The 16,697-nt window shown below is 45.4% G+C and overlaps 1 protein-coding gene across 6 annotated transcripts in view; it reads left to right on the top strand.

Annotated features, from left to right (window-relative positions):
• Positions 1–16,697, top strand: part of ZHX2 (zinc fingers and homeoboxes 2) — an 84,587-nt gene that overhangs the window by 47,348 nt on the left and 20,542 nt on the right. For 3 of the 6 annotated variants that reach the window (XM_064442161.1, XM_064442158.1, XM_064442162.1), the window contains one exon: positions 543–683. The exons of the other annotated variants lie outside the window; for them this stretch is intronic. The gene's annotated coding sequence lies outside the window, so the exon portion shown is untranslated. The remainder of the gene's footprint in view (positions 1–542; positions 684–16,697) is intronic. 6 annotated transcript variants of the gene reach the window in all.

Genomic DNA, 16,697 nt, shown 5'->3' with positions numbered 1-16,697 from the left:
AGTCTATTTACTGTGCTCTGGTAAGTGTCGGTGGGACTGGGCTCAGGTGTCGTGTCCTCTTCCACGCTGCCTGAAACATACGCCTGTAAATTTAGTGGCGGTAACATCAATGTAATGAGCTCTGAGCGATGTATGGTATTGATAGCATGACAGCTGCTGGAAAATTGCAGAGTCCCTTTCCAAGACCGCTTCCCAACACTCTGAGTGCTGAGGTGATGCCATACCAACCACCTGCTGGCTATCGAAAACCTCCCTTAAAACATGCTACTTTTGTGCTGCTTTCAAACCCCCAAATTTTATAATAAGTGATGATTTCAAAATGTATTAGTTCTTGCCCCCTGCAGTGCATGTCTGTGGCCGCCTCTGGGCCCAGCATAGTGTCTGCTGAGGCAGAGGCTCCCGGGGTGTGTCGAGCATTACAGTGTGCTCACGTTTTGCGTCATCGCTGCCACTGTCTAGTGCCAGCCCTGTTCTGGGGGAGAAACCACCCTGTTTTATGCAGCCCCATCAGTTCCTATCAATCATCTCACTTTGCTTTACAGGAGGCTCTAGCAGGATTAGTCTTGCTGGCACTATCCGACGCTGCTCTGCTCTTCCTCCAACACTCAGTCCTGAGATCTCCAAAATCGAGGGACAATCCCTGGTGTCACCGCTCAGGAGGCGGTGACATTTGAAAACTTCAAGTAAGTAGCTGTGCTTTAGATAGCACCTAATCTATTTGAGTGAAGGACCCAGACATCCCATTTGCTCTGGGAAGAGTAGCTGGGGCATTACGGAAAGGCCTCAGTGTGTGTCCTGGCATTTCCCTTCGCTCTTCCCACTGGTGGAAGCCTTGGCTGGGATGGCAGAGCAGACCCAGATAACATCATAGCTGGCATATTTGCTGGGGTTTATGTGCCAGTGCTGTGTCAGACACCTATATGAAATGCATAGGACTTCCTTTTCTTCTTTTTTTCCCCTCAGGACACTGAAATCCTGGGGGTGCCTTTAAATTGCTTGGAGACTCAGGTACTGAATACATCTGAAAATTAGTCTGTGGCTGCTGGATTTTATTCCAGACGATTGGAAGCTTGGGGTGGGGGGCGAGGGCACTTTGTATTCCTGTGAGTGAATTTGGTAGATTTTATTTTTTTTTTCTTATTTGGTCAAAAGGATGACTGATAGCAGTGTGCATGGATCTAGCCATGCTGGCCTGTGTGTCCTTTCCTGTGTGAGTTACTGGAGGTGACTGGTGTTCCTCTGCTGCTGCTTATGAGACCTCCCCTTCGGCAGAGGCTGGGTGCCAAACTGCTTTGTGCACCTTCAGCGCAGCAGCAGTTAACTTGAGGTGAGCTGTATTTCACGTGAATTCCAGGAGGGTGGTGCCCTCTTTGCAAAGGTTGATGTCATTCTGGTGGACACCGCTTGCTTTTTGCCCTCTGCAGTGTAGAAGCACACTCTTGGCTTTCGTTGGACTGAAGGGATTGAACACAGTTGGTCTGATGGCATGAGCTAAAATCTGTTTGGTTTAACCTTAAAACATATTTGCCTTCAAGGGGCTATTGTTAGAGGCAGTAACGCTTGGTGTTGCTTGTTGTTTCTGAGCTGCTGATTGTAGAGCATGTAGCTTATTTCTCAAAATTGCTATTTTTGTCATAGTGTAAATGGTTAGTAGAGAGTTTTGGAGAGCATGTGTTGATTCATGGAGACAGCAGTATTTAGCACTCCCTCCTCCCCCCCCCCCCCCCCCCCCCAGCAGTTTATATCTAATAATCCTCCTGTCTCCCCTTGGAGCAGCGAAATAGTGTGTAAACTTTTTGGGACAGGGACTGGGGCCTGTTTGGATTTGTAGCACTGAAGTTGTGATTGGGGAAAACCTTCTTGCTATAAAAATCCTGCCTAGTAATCATACAGAGAAACCACTTTCCATGAATAGCTCAAAAATACTGGAGAAGGTATTGGGATTGGGATGTTTCTAGTGCTAACAGTTAAACTGTATCCTGTCTTTCTCAAATTTATGAAAAGCAGTTTTATCTGTCTCGGGAGGTTTTCTTTTGTTGTTTAAACTTCCATAATTCTACATGGGAGATCTTAAAATTGGATGAGGACTGTGTGACTAAACTGAGGCTTTTCTGAGTTAAGTTGTAAATTGAAGCATAAGAAAATAAAGGTTCTCTTGGCTTTTTGCATTAGTAGGATATATTCGAACCAGTGTGTTGCATGTCATTAAACATATGGTGAATTGCATCTGACATACATGCCAAAAAGAGTCTTGAGATAATGGGAGCAAAATGTTATGCAGTAACAATATTCACATAATGGAGTAATTTCCTAGGATATAATCCTCAGGGAATGTAAAATTAAATTTGAAAATGTATCCCCATTTCTGTCTTGCCCCTTGTAAAGTAAAACCACTGGAAATTGTTAAACCCTTGGTTGTTCTTACAGCAGCTTGTGAATGTTAAAATTCTTGTTGGGTCTCAAGTGCCTTTTTCTTACCCTAACTTCATCTGCCCAAGAGCAAAGTGAATCCATGCACCATCCGTCTGCAACATTGCTACACCAGTGCTGCCCGTGGTGGAGATTCCCCATAGAGATATGGAAGTCTGCTTTCTTCTTCATGTCTGTCCACTGTTCTTCAAGTCTTCAGGCCTCCTGAAACAGTTTTGGGTCACACCACTGCTGTGTGTAATGTAGTGGACAGAAAAAGATTCTCTGGGCTTGTTTTGGGTTTATAGGATATACACAGCTAAAAGGCATTGCGTATTGTGTGCAGTTAAGTGTATAGCAAATCAGTGCTGGCACAAATGGTGGCGTTCTCCAGGGATTTTTTGCACCTTAAGAGAAAGTATAATCTAGCCTAATTATGGTAACCTATCCTAAAACCGTGGTAATTAAACGTAAGAGATTGCTAAGGTTGTAGGATAGGGTTTTCTGAAAGCCAGCTTCCAAACCGCTCAGTCTTTCTCTAGTCTGTGTTTTAAACGTTGACTTCAGCTTCTAGATAACCTTCTTTAATTTCCAACGTGTTAGGCAGCTAATTCACTGGGAAATTTTACGGGCTCCAGTCTGTTTACACAGTCCTTATTGAATTAGATTAGAAAAGCACTGTGGAATTTGAAAGAAAAGCAAAGTATGAATTTGTGACCTTTCTGGTTTTTGTAGTCTCTTTCAAGGAGGAAGCCTGGAGTATCTTCATCTATGTGTAGATACAAATCACTAGCAAAAATATTGCAAAAAAATGTATTTTATCATTGCTGCCTTGGCCAACGTGCTAAGCCTTCAGAGTTGAGATGGGCATGCCTGTAGTTTGGGCTAAAAATTGGGCAGGAGCAAGGGGACGTTGCAGCTCCTGTGCACTTGGCCTGGAGCCCCTGACCAGGGCCCTGTTCATAGGGGGAAGGTGTCCCTGCGGGGTAGGATTTGGTGGCAGCAAGGCTGGCCTTTTTGCCGTTTGAGCTGAATTCAGGAGGACTGTAAAAGGCTGAGGGCAAAGATGTTGCTTATTTATTCTCCTCGCCAAGTCCTTGTAGCCCTTTGCTGCTGCCTGTTCCTTTCTCTCCCACTTTCCCTTGTCAGCAACCCAAAAACCATTTGAGGTGCAAACCCAACACCTGCTCTGTTTTCATTGTCTACCTACAAATCACCCTCCTTCCCTTCTTCCCCTCAGGAAAACCCTGCCCTATCATCCATGCACACACACACGCACAAAATAAAGTTATATCTTCACCAGGATAAATGCTGTATTAAAATCACACATGTAACATCATCAAAACTCTGGTTTAAGCAGGGCAGGTGGAAAATGCCCTGCTGACCTAATGCCCATTAAAAAAATAGATCTGTAGCTGGTGTCAATGGGCTGCTTTCTTCTTTTCCTTTCTTTCCTTTTCTTAACATTTCTGTGCTTTCCCTTCATAAGAACTTCAGTGCTGCGTTAAAGAGATTACAGGTGCTTTTCATCTTTACCTTCCCTCCCTGCCTCGATTTTACTTTTCCAGTAAGCCTCAGGGGTTTTTGGTTTGTTGTTTTTTTTTTTATTTAAAAGCGATTGATTTATAACTCTCCTACCTACTGGGAAAGATTGACCCGCTACTGAGCATCTTCAGACAGCCCTTCTTTTGAGTCACTTGGGACTGGAAGCAAACAGAGGGCTGGTTTCAAAGGTGTTTCTTTCCTGGTCCTATTTACACCCTAAGGGAACAGCGATGGTGTGTGGTGGTTTTGAAATATGTAGTGTGTGTATACGCCTGCATCTTGAAATGGGGTTGTCCAAGGAGGAAAGATTCCACCCCCCACCCTCTTGATTTCTTACTCAGATCTGAATGAAATTTCATTGCACTTTTTTCCCCCTCTCTCTCATAGCATGCTTTTGGTGCGTTTTTGCTGTGTGTTTCTGGGGGTGGTGACAGTGTTTATGCAAACCTCAGGGAGTGCTTTGGCTCCTCTGAAATGTGAGGTATGGATCCCATCCGAAGCCCCTTTCAGGGGGTAAAATAATTTGTGGCTCTTTTCTCACGTCGTTGCCCCAAATCTCTCTGTATGTCTGGGACAGGAGATGCGAGGCAAGCAGTGGTGCTGAGTCACTATGTCAAGAGGTGAACAGAGAAGGATGCCTTTCACATCGCTCTGGTTCACTGCAAGTTCAATGGATCATGGATGGCTGTCCCGTTGTTCAGCATTTGAAGCCCTGAAAAGATATCTTGGGGCAGTCTGGAAAGGATTGGGGGTTTTTTGGGGTTGTGTTGGGTTTTATTTTTTTCCCCAGTTCCTGCCATCTGATACCAACACTAAATTGTTTCGCGTTCAAAGGAACAAACGTGACATGCCAGGATGGCTGTTCTTCATCCTTTCTAAATGATGAATTGGAGAGCACTGAATTTCCTCAGCTGGGTCTTCTGCTTTTATGCATTCATCTGAAAACACTGACCTCAGCAGTTAGGCTGATTTGTTCCACAAAAGGAGTAAAATCTGTCTATTCTTGTTTTAATTCAGTTTTGAAAGAATAAGATATAGAATTAAAAACAAATGATGAGAAGAAAAAAAAAAGCCTTTCTTTCCTAGACCTAATATTAAGGCTCCTTTCCTCACTTGCTCATGCAACAGCTAAGACTGAGTCCCACGGACATCGCCCTTGAACTCTTTTATTCACTGCCACCTTTCATCATTAGGAAACAGCTAGAGATGCCACGTTTGAACCTTGGCAAGTGACAAAAGAGACCAGTGAAGATTTAAGGCACCAGCCCTGCTCTGAAGATGAATCAAACATGGGGTGACCCCTCCTGTCTCATCTCTCCCGTCCCTTCTTGCCTGGGGGTGATTTGGATGCAGTTAACTGATGTGAACTGCCAGTATTTGGAGAGGAGGGGTTTGGGAGCCGATTTCAGCAGCCGGATCCAATTTCTCAGCAGTGTTGTATGCAACTGGGCTGGGTTTCATCATATTTGCTTTATTTTAATAAGTGTTACAAGAGGACTGCTCAATGACTGAGTGAGGATTTTCCATGAGAGGCTCTGCAGCCTTTTCACGCTCCCTGGCTGTCTTCCCTCCTCTTGCAGTATCACGCACGGGATAACTTTTGCTTTAGAAATGAACTTTTTCAAAAGGAGAGCAGAGGTCCATGACCTGCATGAGCAGGAAAGGATTTTAAGGGTTTCCTGTTTGTTCTCTGTCCCCTCTGATTTTTACCCTTTAATTTACTGTTGTGAGGCCACAGGAGATACCAGGGGAATTGAGTGCATTGGGTCATATCGGGCCCAATTCCTCCCCAAGCCAGAAGCAGCCCTCCTCCGCAAGGACTGCCTCTATCAGGATTATTTCTGAAGGTCACACAGATCAGGAGCTTATGTGAACGGTTTGTCTGGTTTCTTCTTCCCAAGCTTCCTTCACCCCCTGAATATTTTGGAGGGAGTGGAGAAGGCAAAAGGCATTGGAGCAGAAGCCAGTTGCTTCCACGAGACAAAGAAATTGTGAAGAGAAGAGGAACTTTGGGGAGAAAAGACAAAAGTAATTCCAAGAATACATTTTTTTCCTCTTGGGTTCCTGTTTCAGGTGTAGAACATGCAGTAAGTCTTGATCTAGTTCCCTGAATATCAAAAAAGTCTTGAGAAAGGAGTTGCTTCAAGAAATGTTCATGAGGAAGCATTTCCCTGTCAGAAGGCAGCTGATCTGCTGGAACTGAAGCTCTTCACATAAATGTGTATTTTACCATTCTTTTGTCAGGAAAGATGCCTGAAGCCCAAGCCACATTTGAGAGAGGTGATGGCTGATGAATGCTCCTCTGAGATGTGGTCTCAGGTCTCTGCCATCCTCAACTTTATCCATGGGACTATTGTGTCTCCTCTTCCAATCCCAAAATCCAAATAAGGGGGGGTGACTTCAAATAATAGCACTAGCTCTTGCTGTGGAACGTGGTTTTTCCTAAACCTCAGAAACTATTGTGCAACTAAACTTTCACATAAAGCCTCAGGAGAAATAACTCTGGAGCGCTCCAGTCTGGATAATTGTAGTGCTTAAGGCAAAGTCTTGCAGGTGATAGGGAGGGAATGCTGCTGGGAAGGGGGGACAGGGGGGAAATCCTTGGGAGCTAGCTTGTGTGTCAGCTTTCAATCCCAAGTAGTTACGCAAAGGGTTTAACTACATGGCTAGGTTGAAGAATAGCCAAAGACGAGATGTGCCTGGAGGTCCTGGCTCCCAGATGTCCAGGGATGCTGAATTACTAAAGTATTGTCTAAGGGCAGGGGGGATGGATGTGGGGGTGGGCAGGCATGTTTTGGAGGAAGACTTGTGGTTGCAGAGAGAAGTTTTTGAGCTGTGTTTAACTGCTGCAGCAGCAATGGCAGGTTGGTCCTAGCAGAATATCAGGTACAACATCCAGCAATGGCTATCAGAGGCAGTGAGGGAGCTTGCGAGCACCCTGCCTGCCTGCCCTCCACACCAGCCAGGCTGCTTGCGGCAGTGGCAAGCCCAGCGTGGTTGTCCTGCTAGTACTGGCAGTGATGCAGGCTTCTGCCTGTCCTCCAAAAGGAGATATTCCTCAGCAAGCACCCTGCTGTTGCATATAGAGACTATCTGAGAGCATGGCCCAGTTGCCTTAATTCCACTCCCTTCTGCTGCAGAGAGTGATTTTTGGGCCTACAAGAGTGTAATTTTCTGTGCTGTGTTTGGGAAACAAAATATGTTGACTGTGCTTTGCAAAGCAAGCAAGCCAACCAACCTGCAAATGACCAAGCAGCTGGTTAACAGTTGGAGCTAAGACACATTTCAGCAGTGAGGCTGTAGAAGTCTTGCCTTTCCCTGATGTCTTCTGTTCCCCAGGGTCGCAGGATTGCCAGGCTGGAGACAACAGCTGGAGCTTTTCAGGAGGCTCTTTCCCTGCCCTCCTTCATCATGCAGCAAAGTCCATGTAGAAAAGCAGGCTCAGTGCTGGTGGGTTGCCATGGAAAGAGCTGCCACATCGCACTGAGTTCATAATGGGGTGTTCGGTGGTTGTTCCTTTATGAGAGAGAAATTTTCACAAACATTACAAAACCAGGAGATGAGCTAAATTAACACGGGCTGGTCACAAAATCAGTGGCTCTTGAAATTATATCACTATGGAATTTTTTTTTCTCCTTCCCTTGGAAGGAGTGTGCATTTGTTTTGGCAAATACTGAATGCTAATGTCACGCTAGATTTTGATGACTGGTTGGTTGGAGACTGTTTTGCAACGCAGAGGAGAAAGGGGGAAGGAGGAGGGTTTGCTGGAGCGGGTGGGAGTGAGCATATGCCCTGGGCATGCTGCTGCAGACCTGGTCCTGGCCGTTTCTGTGCCTCTCATGCTCCGTGGCCCTGGTTTGCAGGGTTATTAATGTACTGTGTCAGAGGAGATCTGAACTTCTTGTAAAGCTTGGCTCTAAGAGCACGTGGGCTTGAGTGGAGGTGATTTCTGAGCCCGTGCCATACAGTTGGTCACAAATTTGGGGGCTTTCCTGGCACTAACACTTCATTCCTGAACGTTCTCTGTGGTGGTTATGCTCAGGGCTTTGCAGGATTTCCAGCTCCGTTTGGCTGAGGGGCAGCACAGGCTGCCCAAATGATGGGGATTTTTTCAGAAACAATGATACTTAACACTTCTGTACCACCCTCCCTCTGCGGACCTCACTGGGCTGTGACGGCAAAGGAGGGGCGCTGGAGCCCGCACAGTTGTAGGTATGGGTAGAAAGAGCTTAATGCTTTCCTTCCACCTTCCCTTTGGCCTTTCTGGAAAAAAAACAGCAAGAATCCATGAGACCAGCAGAGTTCTGGAATTCATAGCGGGAGGGGGAGGTGGGTTGGAGAGGGAACATGAATCATATGAAATAAGAGGAAAACTGAACTAATGAGGTTTAGGGGATGTTACAAACTTAAGCTGGGGTCTTGCTTTCCTTCTGGTCACCTAGACAGCAGTGAGAGCGGCCACCTTCTGAGTTGAGTTGTGGTTTTCTGCTTCTACCTTCCTGCGTCATGGTATTGTGTTTTACTCATTGTGGTGTGATCTTTTTGGAGAGTAGCTGTTCCATTATTCAGGTTTTTTTTGCTTTTGGGGGGATACCAATTATATATAAGAAACTCTTCAAAAATAATTTCTTCAGATACTTTTTAATGGAGCAAAATTGCCCAATAGATTCCTGACATACCAAAAGACAACAAGAAATAATCAATTGACCTCGTGAGAGGCAATGAAGATGCAATCCCTCAGGGACATGTTTTTCATGTGTATAAAACAGCCTTTGCTTTTTCAAGCGAGACCCCCACCTACTCACCAGAAATGGAGAAGAAACCCAGTTTCAAAAAATAAAAACCAAAAAAACCCCCCGATTTAGAAAAATACCCTTCAGTGAAAAACTGTTTTAAGGAGCAGTTCTCTTCCTTTTCTGCATTTCTCAAGTATTGCTCAAGCGTTATTGTTACAGTTTGTTCATCTGGACGTGCTATGAAGTAGCCCTGGGGGAGAATCCAGGCGCTAGGGAGACAAAGAGGCCGATGCCTGCGATGACTCTGGCACGGGAGGAGACAGGAGGAGGCAACCGCCATGTGTACTTTGTCATGCTTTAAGGTGTTCCGACGGTAAACGCTTCCACTGGTAAGAAATAAATGAATGGGAGGTTTTTCCAATTCCTTTTTTTGTTTGTTTTCCTTGGCAGTTTATTCTTCAGCATAGTAATAATCTGTCTGGGTGAAACATGGGCCCTCTGCGGTTTGGGAGCAGAAGGGGCATTCCAGGCGGATGCCAAAGCATCCAAGCTTCGGATGGTCCAGATCAAGCTCAGTTTTGGAAGTAGGAACTGGTTTGTTCTGCATCCCTTGACATTTAAAATGAAAAGTAGAAGAAACAAAATGTGTCCTTTGTGGCATGCTTTCTGGCAAAAGTCTGCAAAGGCGTGGATTGTGCTAGTCTGATCATATTTACAAGTGTGTCAATTACTATTATTTTTTAATACATAATTAGGTCTTAAGAAACTTAATTTACTTCCAAAGGTCCTTTTCACTCCCTTCCACTGCATGTTTCCAAAAGAAGCACTGTTTCTTTTGAACTGGGTTATTAGATAATTTGTGAATGATCCAGTAACAGTCCCCTCTTTGTATCTCCTGGGTGAAATGAAAGTGCAGACACATCTGCATCCCACTCTTTTCCATGTTAGGCATCATGTTAGGGTGCTCACCCTCTGTCCCCTGCCCGCCATATTGGCATCCTTTCCCAGAGCTCCTGGGTGCTGGCAGCTCGTATCCTGGCTTGGGGACCCCCATTGAAAGGGCCAGCTGAGGGAGAGGTGGGACAGGCAGTGCCTCAGAACTGCTATGCTGAAATAACACAGTTAAGATAATGTTGTTATCACAACATACAGAGGCTGGCAGATTAAACACAGATGGGAAAATGTGGCACAAAGGAATTATGTGCTGTTAGACCAGATCTATCTGCCAAGTTTCTGGCTTCTTGAGGACAAGAATATACCTGGAAGTTGGAGAGCCTTCTATTGAGGTGGTCTTGTAGTATCCATCCAGGTAGCAAAAGTCCTGCAAAGAGACTGAGGGCAGAGCTCCAGCAGTCCCTCAGACCCATCTGTGCTGCAAGTCAGGTTAGAGTTTGCAGTAATTAATCCCCAAAAAAGTAGTGACTGCTCCCCTCTGTCTCCTCCATCCTGTGGTACTTGACATGGGAAGAAAGATTTCATGTCGGGGAGGGGGATGGTGTTTGGTTTGTGGCTTGCAGTCGTCAGGGAGTGTTTCTAACCCGGCTATGGAAACCCAACTCTGTGTGACAAGGGGGAAGGATTGCATTGTGCGCCCAACTTCTGGCATGAACAAAGGTCCTTTGTGGCTGTGCCAAATTCTCCCAACAGCAAAACTGTTACTGTGCACAGAGGGCAGCGGCTCTGCCCTGTGACAAATCGCCGTAGCAGCAGCAGCGGGTGCTGCAGGGAGGAAGAGGAAGCTCGTTAGGTCCTGTGATCCCCAGGGGCAAAATGCGTGTGTTTGCCATCCCTAATAAGCACCTGTAGGGACACTTAATAAACTGTACACACGTACCTGAAGTCTTGGTGTACTGCGTGGCAAGGCAGGCCTTTTCCCCATAAGCAAGCACAGTTTTGGAAGGTTTCCTAATTCTGTGTGTTTTGGTTTTTGTTTGGTGTTCAGTTGTCTCTTATGTTGGGGGTGGTTTTTTGTTTTGTTTGGGGGTTTTGTTTTTTGGGGGAGTGAGTTTGTCTGTTTGTTTTGAAGAATTGTATGTATAATCTGTGATTATCCTAAAGAAGATAAATATTTGATTGGGAGCATATTTATTGGATGACAGAAGAAATTAGAACAGTGGTACAGAGTAGGAGTGTGCTACTTGGTGAATAACTTCAGCTCCAAACAACTATTCATTTTGAGCTTCAGATGGTGTAGACATCTGGAACATCAGTGATGCTTCAGCTGGCTCTGGTTTCTGGTGACAGACAATAGTTGATGGCTTTTGGTCTTGTATTATATATCTTAAATGCCTGGTACACTGGGGGAAGTGTTTTGTGACCTGCAGTGAAGGGGATGCGTGCAGATGTTTCAAAAGATCTTGCTGGACTTGCTATTTGTTGTCTCTTTGCCTCTTCTGCTGAACATGTAGTAGGTCTTCTGTCACAGTTTGTAATACCATCCTAAAACAAAGTGGTTTGTATGGGCATGAGGTCTAAGCACTTACTAAGAGAAGGAGAGATAATTAAATAGGCTTTGAAAACAAAGTGCTCAGATAAAATTTGAAGCCAGTAAGAGGAAAATGATGTGTGGAGGTGATCTAAGTGGGAATTGCAGGAGATGAAGTACAGCAGATATAATGAAACAACTTCAGCGGGCACAGCATGTGATTAGGATGATGGGAAACAGAGTAGCTAAGCATCTTTAGAGGGTCACGTTTTCAGTATTTGACCTCAATGCTGACCGAGGAACTGATGAAGGGATAATGTGATGCATGCTAGGAATGCTCAGTTTGTATTATCAACAGCAGCAGAAAATATGCCCTTGACTGAAAAAGGTGTGGCTCAACTCTTCCTGGGCCTCCAGAGACAGAGAGAAGAGTGCAAGAATATTGATGGTGCCCACAGACTTTGGATGAGATGTGGTTGTCATGAGAAGGTCTTCATCACATGAGAATGCTCACTACAGTACTAGGTTTTCCCAAAATCTAGGCAAACAAAAATAAAAGGGAAGGGGAGAGTTTTTTCTTGAACTGTAGCATTGAAGGAAAGGAAGACCAGGAGGAATTGGTGGAGCTTTGCTAGTGATGTGTTTTGCTGCAGCTGCAGAGGAAGGTAACTTTTAGCTTGTGTTAGGACAGAGGGAGGTTTGGCATCGTCAGAAGCAGACGGGCTTCTCTGCTGCATACGTGCACCTGGCCTGATGAGTGATTTCTGACGGAAGGCAGAGTTCAGACCTTTGATCTTCAGACTTTTGCTTCCTCCCATGAGCCTGCTGGTGAGTGAGAGTTGTGGTGGTTTTGTGACTTCAGTGCTTGTTTGCTGGGACCTAATCTAAGAGTACCAGCTCATTTTGTAGGGGCCGTTAAATATTTTCAACTCAGGAGCCAAGAGGATAACCTGAATTTACTGGAGGATGGAGCAGTAGCCTCTAGCACAGAAAACCTGGATGTGGTTTCCAGCACTGCTGAAGACCTTGGGTAAGGCATGATTTTTTAACTGTCACTACCCCGTCCCTTTTGGTAGCAGCAAGCTATAAATTGACTTGGCCACTTAAGGAAGCCTCAGCCACACTCTCTTCATGCCTTAACTGATCATCTGAGCAATGGGGATAATAGCAGTGCCTTAATTCTCAGGCCTGCAGTGACGACAGGTGCCTTAACAGCTCTAAAGGCTCCAACTACTGGGTCCAGTGGGATCCTCTGATCACTGTAGGTCATTAACCATCTAAGGCAGACTTCTACATGAAGGGAAAGGACCCAGAAAAGGTACCTGTTTTACATAGTCAGTGGAAGTTATGTCATTGCTTTTAGAGAAGAAAAGCCTCCAGATGTGGAACTACGTTTTTCATGGTCTGATGAAAGGCCACTTTTGAAACAGTCTTTCCTTTAAACAATTAGAGCAGAACAACATTTTGTGTAAAATGTGACAAGATGAGAGTGACTGTTATCTACACCAAGACATTTGCAAAGCCCATTTGCAGAACCAAATCCACTCGTCACCAGGGCCAGAGGGAGACAAGGTCAGGCCGGTGCAAAGCACTGCTTAAGCAAGTCCTACTCCTAGCACCTCATTCTTAACCAGCAGCAGCCGCCTTTCCTGCCTGCCTGGACAGGAGACATGGCCTGCTGATCTTGTACACCCAATTTTTTTCTTAGTCTTAGTTGGGAGAGCAGGCACCAGCTACGGTTGGGGGGAAACTGCATCAGGTTTGAGGACAGAGGTGTATTTTCCTAGCAGTACAGGAATTCCTCTGTATCACAGAGGAAAAGAGATAAAGGCTGGGCAACACGCATGCATCACCTGCCAGCAGTTTAAGGTCGTTCATCTGAATTTGGCTAGTGAGCGGGGAACCCAACCTGGCCACGGGCACTGGCAGCATGGGTGTCTGCAGTGTGCTTCCCCAGGTCGGCAGCAATACATGCAGAGGGGTCTGTTTGCACCCCCAGGCAGAAATGTGGCATTTTGATGTGGGATGCCTGAGGTTTGCCTCTGTAGTTGGTTCATCAGGGTATTGAACCATGTGAGTCGGGCCAATGGCTGACTGTTCGTGTGCTTAAAATTTGAGCTGTCCTGAAGCACCTTTGACATCAGATTTGTTTGATATCTTCCGTCTGAGGTTGGAGGACACTGGGTGTTCGGGTCCTGTAAAAATCCAGCTCGCGGTTTTCAGGGGTGGTTTGGTTTTGAAGGAGGTGTGTTGAAATTCCTGCTTCTGGAAATGTCGAGGTGAATGTTTTCATTGCATCACTGTGCAAGTAGTGTGGTGGGCTCCAAGATGCTATTTGGTCGCCCAAACCTAGCTTTTGGGCTTCCTTCAATAGCATCTGGCACCGTAACTCAAGAGTCTCCATTCAGGAAGTGAATATTTTTAGGCGTTAAAATTGTAAGCCAGACCTAATGTTTTAAAAGGGGAAATTACTGTGTACTGAAGCTTTTCCTAGTGGTGCAAAGGTTCAGACTGCTTAAGAAGTGTTAGTCTGGATGACTTGAAGTGATAGCCATTGAGTTCACTGGAGCGTGGATGAGTGGACGAGGAAATGGGGACAGGAGAGAAGAATAGCGGTGTTTGGGGGACACGGTTAAAACTGTCCTGTGGGAGGGAGACATTACACCAGTCTGCTTGAGTGTTTTATCCTCTCATCTGTACTCTTCATTGGGGAACGTGAAGATACGCAGAGGAGCCCTTGGCAGGGAGAGAGGAAAGAGGTATAGTGACTCATTGGCATTATAAATCACAAACCATCTGCGCTTTTCTAACACATTGTGAATGAGTCAAACAGGGAGGTGTGCAGCTATAGACACATGCAGGTTACTAATGTTTTGTGTTAATTATCGAGCTTCTTTGTCTCTTTTGGGAACTCCATAGACTCCTTCAGTGCTGCTGTCCTGTTGGATGAGGCTGATGCAAGGGATGCTCTCTGGGTCATACAAATAATGATGGCTGGGCATCCCATAAGTCTGCATGTATTGCCTGTCTCATTCAGACCTGACACCCTGGTGACATGGATTTCTTCTCTTTTCTCTTTCCCTCAAATCTAAACTCTTCTGAGAAATGGTCACCAAATCATCTCCTGGCCTCAGCCCTCACTTCTTCCCCCCCATCAGGTTCTCTGGGCACTTTTCTCTCTGTTTCCTGCTGTGATGTGTGCCGTGAGCTGCCTGAGCCAAGGGATGCAGGGCTTTAGGGCTACTTCTTGAGAAATGAAAGGGGTTTTTTCTGAGAAAGCTAGAGCTTATTTCTAGCATGCAGCCATGCAAGAGGGATGACCAGAATGTGCATGTGGCTTTTGTTTTCCCTTTGCACTTCACCTGCAGAAGCATTTGTGAATGCCTTGATGATTTTACTTGAAAAAATTGACACTTAGCTGACTAAAGGCAGGGTACTGTCATTCCCAGAGCAGAAACATTTGCTGAGGGAAACAAGTGGTGTGGGAAGTACTAAAGCAGGAAAACTTCTGTACTGTTCTTTAAGTTTTATAAGCACATGGGAATAAAGAAATCAAATGTCTTGATTCTGTCTTAACTCATATTCTTCCTGCCTTAGAGGCATTTAGTTGTGATAGTGTACCTATAATAACAATAAATCTGAAGTGCGAGAATATATAATAATACATAAAACACATAGTAATAAAATGTATACAGCTGTACCCCATCTAGGGGTACTAGGGGTACCCCATCTAGTGTCATGGAATGATGGGGAAAGGGGAGCAGATGTTGCTGTTAAGATGTTTGATCTTAACAAATGGGAAACGATTACTTAAAAGTTGCTTAAGCAAAGAGTGCTTCTTTTAACACCCCTCCCTTCCTAGAAAAACTCACTCTTCTAAAGCGTATCTGAAAATAAATTAAGCTGAATATTCAAACAGAAGAAACTGTTTTTTTCCTGTGTAAAATCAAAGGTAGATATATCCAGGTTTTACCCATGTAGCTGAAGGTAGTGCCTACAGATGATTTTGGTTTTGTGTCTGTGAGTCTCTTGTCCTCCCACCGCATGGTGCAGGATGAAAACTCCATATGAAGAATTACTTAAATCCAGTGACTTTAATCCAGTCCAATGATGAGGATTCAGTGAGCTGCACAGAAAAATAATTAAACTAATTAGAATGAATGTTTTTATAGTATTTCTATTTCTCTCTTAAGAAATCTGTTGGTCTTTATTTGTCTCTTATGAACATGCAAGTACCCACTCTAGGAGTAAACGCACTGCTGATTAAAGGAGATAATTTTGACAGGGTACATGACTAATCTTTGGAGCTTGCTGCCCCTGGAAGACACCGATGGGGGATGTTGGACAAAGGTTCAGCCCTCCTGGGGTTGTTGAGAACATCTGGTGATGTATCTGGCTGTATCATGCATGGGTGGTTCATGTATCTTCTTGCTTGGAAGAGGTCAGTTTATATTTTTCCTTCTGAAAGGATAGCGCGAGGCCCCAGGAGCACACCCACTAGCACCTTCTGGGTTTGAGCATGCACAGTCATAGCTGCCACTGGGATTTTGGGTCCCTTTCTGTCCCTGAGCATCTGTGACTCTGGTGGAAGGCACCACCTAAACCATGTGTTCATCAGGACCCTGAAGCAGGTGCCTCTGGCAGAAGCCCACGCTACAAGGAAAATAGATTTTCCTGGACCTCAGATACTGTGTTCAATTTTAGGCCCCTCAGTACAAGGGCACGGAGTTGCTGGAGTGTGTCCAGAGAAGGGCAACAAAGCTGGTGAAGCGTCTGGAGAACAAGTCTTATGAGGAGCGGCTGAGGGAGCTGGGGTGGTTTAGTCTGGAGAAGAGGAGGCTGAGGGGAGACCTTATCGCTCTCTGGACCCACCTGAAAGAAGGCTGTAGTGAGGTGGGTGTTGCCTGTTCTCCCAGGTAACAAGTGACAGGAGAAGAGGAAATGACCTCAGGTTGCATCCAGGGAGGTTTAGATTGGATATTAGGAAAAATGTCTTTACTGACAGAGTGGTCAGGCACTGGAACAGGCTGCCCAGAGAGGTGGTGGAGTCACCATGCCTGGAGGTGTTCAAAAAACCATGTAGACATGGCATTTCAGGGAATGGTTTAGGAGGCATGGTAGTGTTGGGTTGACAGTTGGACTCAATCCTAGAGGTCTTTTCCAACCTTAATGATTCTATGATTCAGAAACCAATGGCAGCTGCAGCCCTTGTGTGCCAGTCGTGATTGCCCCATTTTGTGTGCAAGCTGAGGGTTGCCAGCCCTTTTTTTTGGAGGAGAAAGCAGTGGCTCAGAAGCAGGGAAACAAACAAGGAAACGTGGATTTTGTCCCCACCCCGATGCCCTGGTGCTCTCCCTCCCGCTCATCATTGCCCTGTCTGCTCTGGTGTGTGTCTTCCTGGAGAGGGACCATCTCTGGCTGGACCTGAGATTAAAGCCACTGTCTTGGATGAGACAAGTGACTGTTGCTGCTATATAAATATTGACTCGGGATATGAACCAATCCATAAGGTGATGTTTTTCATCCTGGGTAGGTTATTCTGTTATTTTCCCAAAAAGCAAAAAAGTAAAAATCAGGCCTAA

This window comes from Phalacrocorax carbo, chromosome 2, assembly GCF_963921805.1.
Source record: "Phalacrocorax carbo chromosome 2, bPhaCar2.1, whole genome shotgun sequence".
NCBI lineage: Eukaryota > Metazoa > Chordata > Aves > Suliformes > Phalacrocoracidae > Phalacrocorax > Phalacrocorax carbo.
This window is presented reverse-complemented; position numbering and strand designations above follow the sequence as displayed.